General features: G+C 50.3%; 2 protein-coding genes across 5 annotated transcripts in view; one reads left to right on the forward strand and one right to left on the reverse strand.

Moving 5' to 3' along the window:
• DOCK1 (dedicator of cytokinesis 1) overlaps window positions 1-13,993 on the reverse strand; it is a 444,845-nt gene that overhangs the window by 210,729 nt on the left and 220,123 nt on the right. The gene's annotated exons all lie outside the window — the stretch shown is intronic.
• INSYN2A (inhibitory synaptic factor 2A) overlaps window positions 5,970-13,993 on the forward strand; it is a 55,220-nt gene continuing 47,196 nt past the window's right edge. For all 3 annotated transcript variants that reach the window (XM_019728240.2, XM_019728241.2, XM_074338813.1), the window contains exon 1: window positions 5,970-6,108. The gene's annotated coding sequence lies outside the window, so the exon portion shown is untranslated. The remainder of the gene's footprint in view (window positions 6,109-13,993) is intronic.

A 13,993-nucleotide genomic window follows, 5' to 3' on the forward strand; every position in this document is an offset into this window, starting at 1 on the left:
GGACACAGGTCCCTGGTATTGCTTGCGGCCAGGTAAGTACCAGGAGAAAACCACACTGGTTAATGCCACTCCTCAAATAGGGCCATGATGTTGGACTAGTGCATGGTAACTTCAAGTGACACTAAACTACAATGTCTGTTGTTGAACAAATCTCAAGTTCATATTAACATAACAAACCTGAGTGGGGTGGCACTGCATTGACATCCAGCAGAACTGGATTTGAGTGTAGGCTCCATCACTTCCTAGGTGTGTGACATTGGAGAAATTACTTAACCTCTCTGTTCATCTGGGAGAATATAGCCGTACTGACTTCACGGTTGTCTTGCGAGGACAGGGGGAGATAGTGCCTGGCATCCTGCAGGCATACAACAAACGGGAGCCATCGTGACTGCCAAACAGGGTTTGTGGAGAGAAAGGAGTGGCACAGGGAGTGTTCCGTTTTCTCCCCCTCCCCCACCGCTCTCTGTCTTTGGAAACTAAGGTGAGACTGGAGGGCAAGCAAGGGAATAACCGGACCAGAGGCCCCACAGCACTCAGGCCTGGTGCTCACCTGGATGCACAGCCCACGGAAGTGCCATCAACAGTGATGACACCAGCAAAGTGGGTGTCATGCAGGGTCTCTGGTCCCGCTCCCCACATAAGAACACAGGATATGGTGAGGACAAACAGGAACACCCACGGAGCCATAGATAGGGGAGTCATGCCACTATATTCTCGCTGGCGGCTGGGTTGGAGACACAGGAAACAGGAGCCACAATCCGCCATCCGCTTCTCTGCCAACCAACCAACCAACCAACCAACACCCCAACATAGCCACAGCAGTTATATTAGTGGCCAATGGCTAAGCGGTAACAGCTGATGGCCGCCCAGCCACAGCGGATGGCCATCTGATTACAGCTGACAGCCATCTAAGAACTGAGCCAGCACCTTTCCACGTGAGGCCAAGAGCCTGGAAACTGCTCTCGGGGACTCTGTCCCCACAGTGGGTTAGCAGAGCAGACACAGAAATCTGAAAGCAATTTTTATCACTTCTTGACCTAATTCTGGTCAAAGGTGGCATCCTTTGGCCTGGGCACGTCACCTGTTTTATGCGGCCTTGACTACGGCAGGCTCAGCGAGATGGCTGGCCTCCCCGGAAGGGATTAAGGAAAGCCCCTAAACTGTCCCCTCATCCAGAAGAGGCCTGTTGCCCACTAGATTAACCTGGATTAGGACCCCACCACTGAGACTGAGCAGGTGAAGGTCAGCACGCCCACCTGGAGAGGAGGGCAGTAACTGCCTTCGGGGAGGGAAAGGGTTTGAACAGAGCCCTGCCAGTGAGGGGGAGGGGCGGAGGCCAGAGCCCGAGCCCTGCCTACGCCTCACCTTCCCACTGCATTATTGCCTGTGCTGCATGATGTGTGAACAAACGTGGAGCCAACTTCCTTCTTCTCCTTCAAAATGAAACCACTCCGTTTCCTACAGATAAATTAGATTTACAGTGAGGCACGATAGAAAAGTGGGGCTTTCAACTAGTCTGTGTGATGTTCCGATTGTCCAAACCACATTGTCATCCGGGCCAATAAACTATGTGTGGTCCCTCATCGCGGAAGGAAAAACACTTGGGGTGGGACAGTCCCTGGAGCACGGACCAGCACTTCAGCATCAGCTCCGAATCCCACCAGGAGGAAACAGCTTGTGGCCAGGACAATGGAGAACCACAGGCAGAGGCTTCACACAGGGGAGACTCTTACACTCAGAAGAGTCAGTCCAGAGAGCGGACAGTAAATGCTTGAGCGGAATGTGGAAAAGGGAGTGACTCAGAAGGGCTTCTCTGTCCTCTAGGCCAAGGACATGCCCTTGCGGGAGACCTTGGAGCACTGAGTTTGGCTCTTGAAGGAGGAAAGAGAAGCGTCGTGGTGTGTCTGACCTCTGCCCTGCAGGTTGGGGTCTGCCCGAGCCACCTGTCCCATTGTAGGTGTGGGCCACAGCTTCGGAACTGGAAGATGTCAGTCTGCCATCACAGACAGAGGCTCACCTGACAGTCACTTTAGAACGTGAAGGGGTGAGGCAGGAAAGTCATTTCCGAAGTGAACTCTATGGTGGCTGCATTACAGAGTCAGGCAGGCGTTCCTCGGCAGCGTCCCAGAGAAGGATTTCCAACAGAAAGTCACATCCACAGCAGCAGACAGCGTGCAGACACCCCTCTTTTCTCTTAGTTTGGGTTTTGGAGAGAAAGTGGCTTCAGGCGATTGAAGTGAATGTCACTGACGGATAAATAAAGCTGGCTCATTTAACGGGGTGACTTACTGGCAAGCACGGCATACATACTGCAAACATGCAGTGGTAACGCCCAGACAGAAAGGAGCCATACTGAGCCAAGAGAACAGCTCGATGAATTCGTCCATATGTACACAACCCTGCAAGCACCTAGTGCAAGGGACAGAACAATCGCACCACAGAAGGGGCTGTGGCCCTGTGCAATGAGGACGCCCAAAGGGTCCCCCCATTCTGACATTTACTACCAACAACTGTTGCACATTCTGGGACTCCACTGACATAGAATCGTGTGACAGCCACTCTGTGCCTGGCTCCTCCTGCCTAACATTTGTGGAAGTCACTCAGTGCCCCACACATCAGCAGTTGGTCCCGTTTGCTGTGTAATGCGTATGAAAAAAGCAAGACATTTTTAATCCGTCCACGGCTGATAGACATATGGGTGATTTCCAGTTTGGAACTCAGATGGACAAAACCCTTATGGACATTCTTATACAGCTTTGACTTAGATATTCTTGTCCTTTTTAATGTAGAAATGGAGACCTCACGAGTTACTAAACAGTAAGCCTGGCAGCCTAGCAATTCTCTGCACAACACCTGCTCACATCCAAGAAGATGACAGCAAAAGAAGAGCGACTCAGAGGTTTTCTCAGTCATTTGTCTTGTACTTTTTTTGTGTTTTCATTCTTTATTTGCCTCTGCTTTCAGGAAATCCCACTTTAGAAACAGCTATTTTTCCGTTTGTGAGTCCATCTTTTTCAGCAAAACTTTGAAGCAAAATGTAAAAAACCAGTTTTCACCTGATTCCTAAAATGCCTTGACATTCTACCAACTTTAAGTCTTTTTTCTGAGAAAACTGAACATAACAATTCATTCTAGACTCTAAAAACAAGTACAGGGTCTTGTTTTTAGGGTCTAGAAACCCTAAAACATAATGCAATGGGGTAGGGGATCTGTGAGCGGGACATGGCGACCAGCCCCTGGCATAGTGTTTGCCTTTGCCTTAAAGATTAGCGCATGAAGACCCATCAGCCTCACCCACGTGGAATATATCTCCATATCCAAAGGTGTGGTGGACCAAGTTTCATTGAAATTTATGTTTGTACAGTTGAAGACTTACAGTAGACAAATGGTGTCTTATTTCAAAAGCGGGAGTGGTACCAATGATTTTAATAGACTCAGAAAAACAACTAGGAGTCTACTGGATAATTGAGTAACAAAAAATAGTCTTGATGACATAAGAAGTTCAATTAAACTCCCCTCTCTGTCTAAGTAGGATTTCCCAACCTGCCAACTGCAGTTTTTCATTTTCTTCCTAGAACTATATATCATGTGCACCTCAAAGAACGTTGTCCCTGGAGCCATTTGCTTCCATTACACTGCCACCTGTGGCTCTGTTCTGTCCTACGGTGCATGCATTTATGTTTATCTGTTTTCACCCATAGCCCCTAAAAATTTAGCCTTCCACGTCACCAGCACAATTTCACTATTTCCTGGCAGCTTTATGTAGTGACACGTTTAAGAGATGGAAGGCAGGTTTCAATTTTATGGATGAGCATTAAAGCAAGATTTATAGAACGTTCCCCAGACCACTGGAGAATTACGGAGCCCACAGAAGCAACAGCAAGTCCCCAGAGATTATATTGGAAGGATCCATGGTGATGACCTCTCCCCACTAAGCATTAAATGTCCCCAAGCCCTACACATCCCAACGTCAGTTCCCTTCCAGGAAGAGGAGCGGGTGGTAGGTTTCCAGGCTGCTCCCGCATCACCTAAAATGATAATGAATGGAATCATCTCTCTCCAGCCACCTCCCACCAGCATCACCAGGCAGCCAGATCAGGAAATGGGCTGAAAAGCAGACTCAGGGGATCTGGGTTAAGAAGGTGAGAAAAAGCAGCACAGGTGAGCACAGTTTGAACCCACAGGTTGAGGACGCCCTTCCTGGGCATCTCTGGATGCCTGAGGCCTGTAGAGTTGTGTCCCAAAACGTGCTGAGAGGTAAGACGAGAAACGAGAAGATCTTAGGATGCTTTTTTTTCCTGGAGTACCTGGACACATCCCACAAGCACCCCCGTATAGATAAATCAAGTATTTCATGTAATGCCATTTATAAAGAACAGACACGATATAAAGCACAGTGTTGGGCTTAGATCAGATCAAAATCAAGGACTGAGCAATGGCTGGGTCCCGGGCACAAGGCTGGGGCTGGGGCTGGGGGCGTGCTGCTGGAGGTGTGGGCATCTGCAGCGCTGCCTCAAGAGGTGGGTGAGTGAGACCACTTTCCCACTTGTCCTTGCAATTCTTTCCCCAAAGCCTGTCACTGCCCTGGGGTCCACCATGTCTCTGTCCTTTCCTGGGAAATATTCATTCAGACTAAGGAATGTCGTTACATTCAAGTATGTCCAAGGAGAATGAACTTCAAGCCCCACGGCTGGGAAAATTCAGGAAGCCATGAGACCTCTGGCCGGCTGGCTGGCTACTCAGTCCCAGGCCCAGGTACCAGGGCCTGCCAGGAACAAGAGAAATCCTGGGCCAGCTGCTGAGCTCAGACCTACTCGCCGGTGCATTTGGGGGATGGAGGGCCGCAGGGGGCGTAGCTCCACATGCATCCTAGAGCTCTTCCTCCCCAAGTGAGCTGAACTTTGCCCTGAGACCAATGCAGCAGGAGTCCTGTGACATTTGCAGGTGGCTGGTGTGTACTGGGGGGCAGGTGGGTCGTCTTAGTTGGGAGGAGCAGTGCTGCCTGTTCTGGAGGGTTCCTGAACGTCAGCGGGCACCGGACCCAGGGGAAACTCCCACGAGGTCCTCAGGCCACTAACCGCTGGCCTGTCAGTGGAGACTGACAGGCTCTGGCCCTGGACTGGACTCAGCAGGTAAACTTGCCCTTGACCCTGGCCTCCAGAGCAGCCCGCCGCTGAGGGGCAGGCACCCAGCTCCTGGATTTCAAAGCCACATTGGGCTCAGCCAGGTGGCACAGCAGACAGCCATCTCAAGGGGTCCCCAGTGACCCCTCCCAGGAGAAAACGCTGGGTCCCCCACTCTCCAGCTGCTCCAGAGGCGGCTCCAGGGTGGACTCAACAAGTTCCCGGGCGGCGCAGCGCCGCCTGCAGCCCAGAGACCCCGAGGACGCGCAGCTGTGTAGCCCCGCGCGCAGGCGGCAGCCGCCGGCGGCTCCTTCCACCGCCTCCTCCAGCTCCCGGCTCGGGTGTCGGCGGGCGGGGGCTCCTCCACTCCCTCCGGATCCCCCACCCCACGCACGCGGCCCGGTCCGGCCCCGCGCCGCCCCCACCCCGCCCCCGCTGGCCCAGGGCTCCGCCCGCCTCGGTGCCAGCCGGGCGCACAGGCGGCGGGCGCGCGGCTCCGGTGCCCTCTCCTCTGGCCGCCCGGCTCCATGGAGTAGCTGGGTCCCGGGGGCGGCTGCAAGGACTTCCCTCCTGCTCCCTCCTCCGCTCCACCCCCACCTCCCGGCCCGGTTCCGAGATCTCGCCGAAGACAATTGCAGTAAATGAGGACATCGGAGGAGCACGAAGCCGGGTGGCTGTGGCTGGCTCCGCCGCGCCGCGAGCAAGCGAGCGCGCGGGCGTCCCCGGAGCCGGCTGAGCCCCTGCCTCCCCGCGCGCTTCGCTGAGCCGGGCCGGAGGGACGCGAGCTGCGGCGCGGGGGCCGGCGGGCCAGGCGGGCCGGGCCGGCGGCGGTGGACAGAGCCTTCCTCCGCGCGAGCTCAGCGAGCCTCGCCGCGGATGCCCTGCTCGGAGTGCTCCGTGCCGCGCCAGGCTTGCCCGGGTCCGCGGCGAGACATGCCCGAGCCAGGCGCTGCACCGACCTCGACTTATCTGTAAGCAGCGGAAGGTAAGCGGAGCCCCGCGCGCCCTCCTCCCGCGTCCCGGCGCCCGCTGCACTTGGCCGTGGGCAGAGCACTGCCTGGACGGGCGCCGACCCCGGCTCGGGCGCTCGCACTCGCAAATGGGCTTCGGCGGCTCCGGGGGCTAGGACGTGCCGTTGTATTCGCTAGCGGATCTGGCGGGCGCAAGCAGGGGCGGGGGGCGAGGTTACGCAACTACATCTGGCACAGCAGGGTCGCCGAGCGGCGTCCGGCAACTTTGGCGATGGCCAGGGAGGAACGAGGCTGCATGGCTGCGATGTCGGTTCTAGACAAACGCCACAGCCTCGTGAGCGCCCGACAGCCCTAGCCAGGCAGAACTGGAGGGATCCGGGGGCGGCCGGGTCCCTGAACATTTCGAGGGTTTTAAGTATTTTCCAAACTAAAGCGAACTGGCAAGTAAGGCTGATTAACTTCGGGGAGGGGGTGGGGCGGGAGGATAAGTCCGAGCAGAGCAGGGGTCCCTGCCTGGCACGGGCTGCGAAGGAGAGGCTCCAGCAGGAGAGAAGGCAGATGCCCACGTGAAATGCCTGTCTCCTTCCGTGGCGCCAGGGCTCCTTCGGGTTGGCACCTTTCCGGGGCTGCGGGCCGGGGTCGTTGTCCGCGGTGCTTCCGGGAGCTTGGCATCCCGGGTCAGACCAGAACAGGTGTGGGAAACCGACCAATGCTGCGGACCGTGAGCGGGCTTGCAGGCGGGCTAGGGCAGCAGGGAGGAGGGAGCACGGGGCTGACCAGCGGCCGGGGTAGTGCCTTGAGCCCAAAGTCAGGAGCAAGAGTCTGCGTCTTGCTGGTTCATGCTCAGGGTTCCTGGCCGGTGCCTCCATTGCTCAGATAAGGAGCCTGTCCCTGTGACCTCAGCATTCTGCTACCCACAAACATGCCACAGGGAGATGGAGCTAGCGATAAGGGGATGCCAGCAGTGGGGGAGGAGAGACGCCTCTGGAGGAAACAGGGGAGAAATGGGTGCCTTTGGCGCCTCTACAGAACGGGGATCCTGCCCTGACCCCTCTCCTGCTGCAGGTCTGTGCCTGGGGGCTGGAAGCCAGGTCAGCCCCTGAGCCAGAAGCAGAAGTGAAGCAGTTTAATTTGACCTTGTCTAAGCAGACAAGGAGCTTAAATTCTGCGGAAGCATCCTGAGGTGAACTGGCCTGAGTGGGAAGGAACTTTGGGCTAGCCCTGCCTTGGCCAGCAACCCACTCCATCATGGCACAGGCCTTCAGTACAGAGTGGCACAGATGGAGGTGAGGGTGCTTGCAGGTTTTCCCTGGGCAAGGATCTGCTGAGGGGTTACCTTTCCACTTGCCAGTGGGGGACTGTCAAGGTAACAGCGCTGAGGACTTGATTAAAAAATAGCACCCCAGTCACCTGACCTGGGCCATTCCCAGTGTGTGGCACATACAGGAACAGGCTTAAACCTTATTCAGCTAATGCTACAGATGGAGCAGAAAGTAACCACCATGTCGCTTTGCGGGGGTGGAAAGTGAAGGTTTTACTATTCACATTGTGCTATTTATTACATTCATATCCTGTTGAATGTGACTTTTCAAAGAAAAGTTCATATTTATCCTTGCCATTTTTTCTGCAAGAATGATTAGCAAAGGTGCACAAACAGCTCAAAGGAAAAATGCAAGTCCTGCATGTCTCCCAGATATTAATAATTTACTATCCACGTTTACTACTCACATTGCATGGCACTGCTACTCATGTGGTTTTATTAGAGGCGCATTTGGAGAAAAAAATATCTAGCACAGTTATCACTAATTGCATGATTTTGCATAAATTATGTTAGCTACAGAGAGTTTGAGCTTTTCTTCACTAAATTCATAATTTCCTTAAAGATGGAATGATTCAGTTTAATTTCCTTAGCTACTCCAAAGACCTCTATTTAAAGAAGACAGGATGCCCTTGAATAGCAAAGTATGCCTGTAAACTTACTACAGTTGCCACGGCTCCATTTCTTATTATGGTGGTTAAGACTTGGAGTTTTCACTTAAATCAGGCCGGTGATCCCATTGAGAAGCTGGTTAAGAAACAGGCTGGCTAATAAGACAAAAGCTGGATACGTAGCTCCGTGTTTGCACCAAAGAGCTTTCGAAAAATCCTATGGAGGGCTGGATGCTCTCTGACTATATACACTGGGGGGGGGGGGGGGGGGGCTTTTCTCTTCTGCCACAATTGTTTTCCCCACAGCAGGATAGGGAATTTTTGTCTTTTGTTTCTCCCTCTGTAGGGAAAAATCAATTAAGTAAGTATGTAAATAAAGACTTGTGCATGAAGGGCATCCGTCTCCCAGGAAGACTCCTATACATGGAAATAGGAAATCAGAAAATAAAAATGATTCTCAGAACTAACAGTTGGTCAGAGCGGAGCGGCTGGACAGATGTGGTCACTTAGCTAGACATTTGTATTCTCCTGTAAGCTCTCACCCTTGGCTGTCTCATTTGGACAAACAGCTACTGAACCCTCTTGTATGAGAAGCAGATTACAGGCTGCTTCTCGGGGGATAATGATAACCAAACCGTAGCTACACCACCAAGCAGCACCCCACGGACGAGCACGGATTTAGGACAGCAGCGACAGGGTCACCAGGACTATTTTATCTTACAGCTCTGAGCCAGCCCACCAGACAGCAGAGCAGGTGCAGGCTCCTTGACCAATCAGTGGCACCTGAAAAGCCTGGGTAACCACACAAATCCTGTACAGTTGAGGCAAACCGCAGTCATCTGGAGAATGTGCGGTCATCACGACTCCCCAGATCGAACTGGCATCGTTGTTTTAAACAATTCTTCCAGCAATGGGGAGAGCTATCCCCCTCCCCCCCACTAGCTCCACGGAGCCCTTCATTCGCCAGCCCAGAATTAGCTGACATAATTCATGAGGCAGAGCCCTTTTAGTTGCCTCACATATTTGATTTTAATATTTCATAATGTTATGGACTATTTCAGTATTTTAAAGCAAAATTTAATATGATTGATATTATATGACAACGCTTGTATTACCATGAAATGTGCAGACAAACATTTGGATAAGTCTTTACCCAATATCTGAGCTACCCTGTAACATAAATGTAGCAGAACAGTATACCTTTTAACCGTTTATTTTAAAAGTATATTTTTTCTTCTAGAGTGAGGAGAGACTAGAGATGTGGTACCATGTTATGGGGACCCTGCCAAGATTCATATAAATAAGTTGTTTAGATGTCAGCTCATGTTAAACAGTAAGCCATACAAAGTATAGGTTCGAACCTTTGGACCAGGAATGGTACTATATCTATTTCACATCCAAAGTTGTTAAGGTGTCTCCAAGCAACAAAGACTCTTACCTCTCAGGTTAAAAATCCATAAATTCAAAGACAGCTCCTGGTTCCAAATTCAATTCCTGATATAAGCTCTTTCAGAGGCTCTTTGACCATAAACCATCAGGATATTCAGTATGAGTTTGAGTCATACATATTTCAGACATCATTCGTACCGTAAATGAGTGAGTTGAGGGACTTGGAGGAATACAAAGATATTACCGAGTGACACACCGCTGAGCTAAATAAAAACAAAACATTCTAACCTGATAGCTCTGTGTCTTTCTGCCGAGCGCATATTCCAAGCTCTAATTGGGGCTGAGAGAAAATGAACTTGAGGAAAGAAAAGCAGATACTAGGGACAAGAAGGAATCGTGCTTCTAAATTCTAAACCTTTTGGCTAATACCTTATTTCAAAGGGATTTGGAAAGAACGACCTCCAAAGTCATTATTTGTGAGTACTGTGCTTTTATAGAGTATTGAACTAATTCTTCAAAGTCCTGCACTTCCACAGACACGCTGTCTTTTCCATGTCATCTTGCTGTTAGGGAGTCTGGGCAAGAAGGGACCAGAGCGAAGACTACAAGTGTGCATTGGAGGCTCACGTGAGCTCCACGACTACGGCCATAACAGGTGAAGAGACTTAAAAAATCTTAACAGCAGGCAAGATGCTGGCCGAAGTTTCTGTTGCAGTTATTATGGAAAATTCCAATTCAATCCTTAATAATCAAGCCTTGGGCATAAAATGAAATGCAGTAAACTACAGCATATGAGAGACATTAGAAGGAGACTATGGGAGGCCAGAAATACTACCAGCAGCCTTGCAAATAACAGTTGCCCTCTCCTCAGTACTCCAGAGAAAGAGGGGAGAAAGGAGAGGCTGACAGTCTGAGGGACTCATTTCAGCTGCTTCGTTGAGGAACCAGCGTGGGGGTACACCATATTCCTGGCCCACCTTACTGAAAGTAACCAGTCTTTGTATTCCTAGGTCTTTTCACTGGCGATGTGGGTCTCTCCACACTGGTTGTGCCCTGGGAAGTATCCTGTGTTTGTCAATGGCCCATTTCTTTATCTTTTCTATATGTCCTTAGCGGTTAAATTCTGAACACCTCATATGATCTGCATTTTGCTTCATGAAAACTGCTTATTTTTGTAGAAAGCAATTTTAGCATTGCTGGAAATGTGGTGGAACTACAAAATGTGGGACATGGAAATGGGCAAGCATAGGGAAGGTAGATTGATATGCAGGTGATTTTATCCAGAAAGGACTGCTGGTTTGTGGAAATGTACTGAGCAGTAGCAGCACTGACCATGGCCGTGGCCACGTGTGCGATGATGCAGAACGGAGTGAGAGGTCCTTAAGAAGCTCAAGTCCAGAAGGGTGAGAGGAAGTGAGAGGAAGAATCAGGTTAGGACGAGGGGCCTGCTTTGGCTCCAGGAAAGAGTGATGGCCTGGCTGAGACAAAGGTTGAGAGGGAGTCCTGGGCCCGGCCACTCATATCCTAGGGCATCAGCCCAGTGGGCAGGGGCTCAGGGCAAAAGACTTTTATGGAAAGAATGGGACGTGACGTTGGGCAAAGGTTTAGGGAAGAGGGAAGGAGAGAGGAGAAGCAGTTCGAAGCCAGCTTGAGAAGGAACCAGCAGGATGGGGAGGGCCTCTTTTCATTGGCAATCGGTCACCACTGAATGCTTTGAAGAGTAACACAAATGGAAAAGATTATGTCTTATAGCTAGAGATAAACCAGAGCAGAGGGATTGGAGACCAGTTGACAGGGTGTGACAGGTGAGAACTAACTGGTACTAAGAGTGAGTCCTGGCATGGATGTAAGGGGGCCACTGTGAGAGAAACATCCTGGGGGCCAATCTTTGTAACATGGCAACGCGAAGAAGGAATTAGAGATGCATCAGGCTGAGCGAGGTGGAGGGTGACATACATGGGTGTAGAGACATCAGGGAGGCAGTGCGTTTCCGGGGAAAGATGTGATTCCTGTTAGAGATCCGAGTTTGAGCTTTTAACTGGAAATACTATTTTTTAAAAATACGTTTTTCATCATCTCTAACTCCTTAGCCTTCCATGAGAAACACTTTCAAAGAGGAGAAAAAGGGACCAAAGGATTCACAACACAAAGAAATTATTAAAGGACTAAGAATCGTACTATCTAATAACAACAGGTTCTTGATAAATATTTAATGAGGGTATTCACAATAAACCTAGTCAGTGATTCTGCTAGAGATTTAGGGAACCAAGATTGAACGATAGTTTTCCCCTTCATTTCAAGCCATACTTTTTTCCTAGTCAAAATTGAAAGGAAGTATTATGAGAAGGCTGGGAAAAGAAAGACTGCTTCTAGACATGGGCAATCCTTACAGCGGGCCACTCTGCTTAGAAAAAGACAAAGACTATCAAAGATTTGGGCTTTTCTACCATCAAACCCAACCACAGACTTTCCTTTGGTCAAAATTCACTTGTGTAGAAGGTGAAGTTTTAAAGACAATGTGTTTGAGTTTACTGACCTCGTATTAGAGGAAAAGAGACACACAAGGAGACAGGAGAAACTCCATCTTGCCTCAGTCAGGTGGACTGAATGTTCTTGTACCCTACATGCTGACATCTTTGTTGAAAGGAAGTTTCACTAGCACCTTACAAAATACTGGAGAGCTCACTGGGTCAGCCCAAGTTACCCAGAAGACACCTGTCTCAGCCTTCACCTCACATCTCAGTGTGACAATACGACATCAATCCCACTGATGTCTGTGCCAGACCCATCAATGTATCACTGCCTTTTTTTTTTTTTTTTTTTTTTTTAAATCAACACCGGAGTGGTACAGAAAGACCTGCTTTCTTTTTTGCTTTTTTCCTTGTTGAAACCACATGGCACAAAAGACTAGTTTCCTGTTGATCATGCACTTGAGACTTGCAAAGCTCGGAGAAGTGTGGGCAGGAACCGTTCCCAAGAAAAGTTCATACTACATGCAAGTGGAGAGGGTTTGAAATGAAAACAATGCTGAAAAAGACAAGTTTCTCGCTTTCACACACTGTTTTTCCCTTGACTTCTCGGGCCACAGCAGAGTCCCATGATAGTTGCTTTTCTAAATTATTACTGTGTGTGTGTGTTTGTTTTAATAGTAGCCATTAGCTTGATGGTTTCACAGAAGTAGTTTCCACTCTTAATTTGTCGTGTTCTTGCTCTGTACATGTCTCCTTATATAATATCAACGCCCCACTAAGTATATGTCTACTTTATTTATGGTGTCTATCAGATTTGCTAGGGTGGCAAAAACACACAGGGTTCGGCTGAATGATGGGATTTAGCATATGGTCGGAACAGTGGCTCGATGAAAAGATCCCCGATTCTTACTGGGCAGGGGAAGCTCAGGATAGGCACCCCTCCTCCGTGGGTGGGGTCTGCTGGAGCCGTAGAGAATGGGCCGTAAGTGACCCAGGGCTCGTGGCTCTCAGTTCATTCCTAGTGGTGATTTAAATTCTTATTGAAGCATCAATTCTAACTCTAGACCTAAAGAGTCCGTGAAAATGACCACAGGCGTGCCCCACTGTAAAACAAAAACCTACGGCAACTGTTTAATCAGCCATTCAAAGTTGAAACCTTCCAGATGGTTCTCAAACATGGTTCTCAAGCAGTATATCCAGTGTCACCCATATGCACAACGCGTTCCTAAGTGTCCTTGCTATGATCCACTCCATGGCTGATGGCATTACGAGACCCACACACTGGGTGCTTCCTAGGCGCCCACCCCTGAACGCTCATCACAGATGGATCGGAGCTGAGAGCGGTGTCCAGGCGACCCTGTCCGCATTCACACGCCCTGTGCTGCCAGCACCTGTCTGTCTGACCGTGGGCACTGACTCACCCGTCAGTGCCTCAGTTTCCCCATCGGTATAAAAATGATAACTTCTCCTTCAGAAGGCGTTTGGAGACTGCAGTGTGAGAACATATATAAAGTGCAGAAGCCAAGCTGCGGCAAGCACTCCGAAACGTTAGCTCGTATACTACTTTGCTCTCCCAGCTTATCTACAGCTTGCTCAGGACTCGGACCAAAATCATAGGCAGGCCGGAGCTTGAAATCAGGCAGTTGGTCTCTAAATCCCAGTTCTTAAGGATCATGTGGTACCACATAGCCAGGAATCACCAGGTGAAGAAAAGACTCTCGATGACGAGAGTGCTAAGCGGATGACCTTGAGTACTGCCTCACCAATTTATAAAATCCTGCGTGTAAAATCCAAAAGCCCATCATTCACTGCAAAAGCTGGCACTACTAAGAGATCTCAAACCCCAGCTCGGTGGTTGAGAAGAGTTGCCGCTAGCCACGGAATCCTAGGAAGGGACAGAGTCATAGATGTTTTGTGTCCCCAACCAGAACCATGACAAGAACAAAGGTATGAACGTGCCAGATGCTGGCAGTGCAACTGCCAGGCGACAATTTACTTGGAATTTGCCCCTTGACCTCCATCCACATGGCAAAAGACCTATATTCAAACCGTGACCATCATGGCTCTCTAAGTGTCCCCTCTGTGGAAGGGGCCTCTACCCCCATGGCTG

This window comes from Rhinolophus sinicus, linkage group LG07, assembly GCF_036562045.2.
Source record: "Rhinolophus sinicus isolate RSC01 linkage group LG07, ASM3656204v1, whole genome shotgun sequence".
NCBI classification, from domain to species: Eukaryota; Metazoa; Chordata; class Mammalia; order Chiroptera; family Rhinolophidae; genus Rhinolophus; species Rhinolophus sinicus.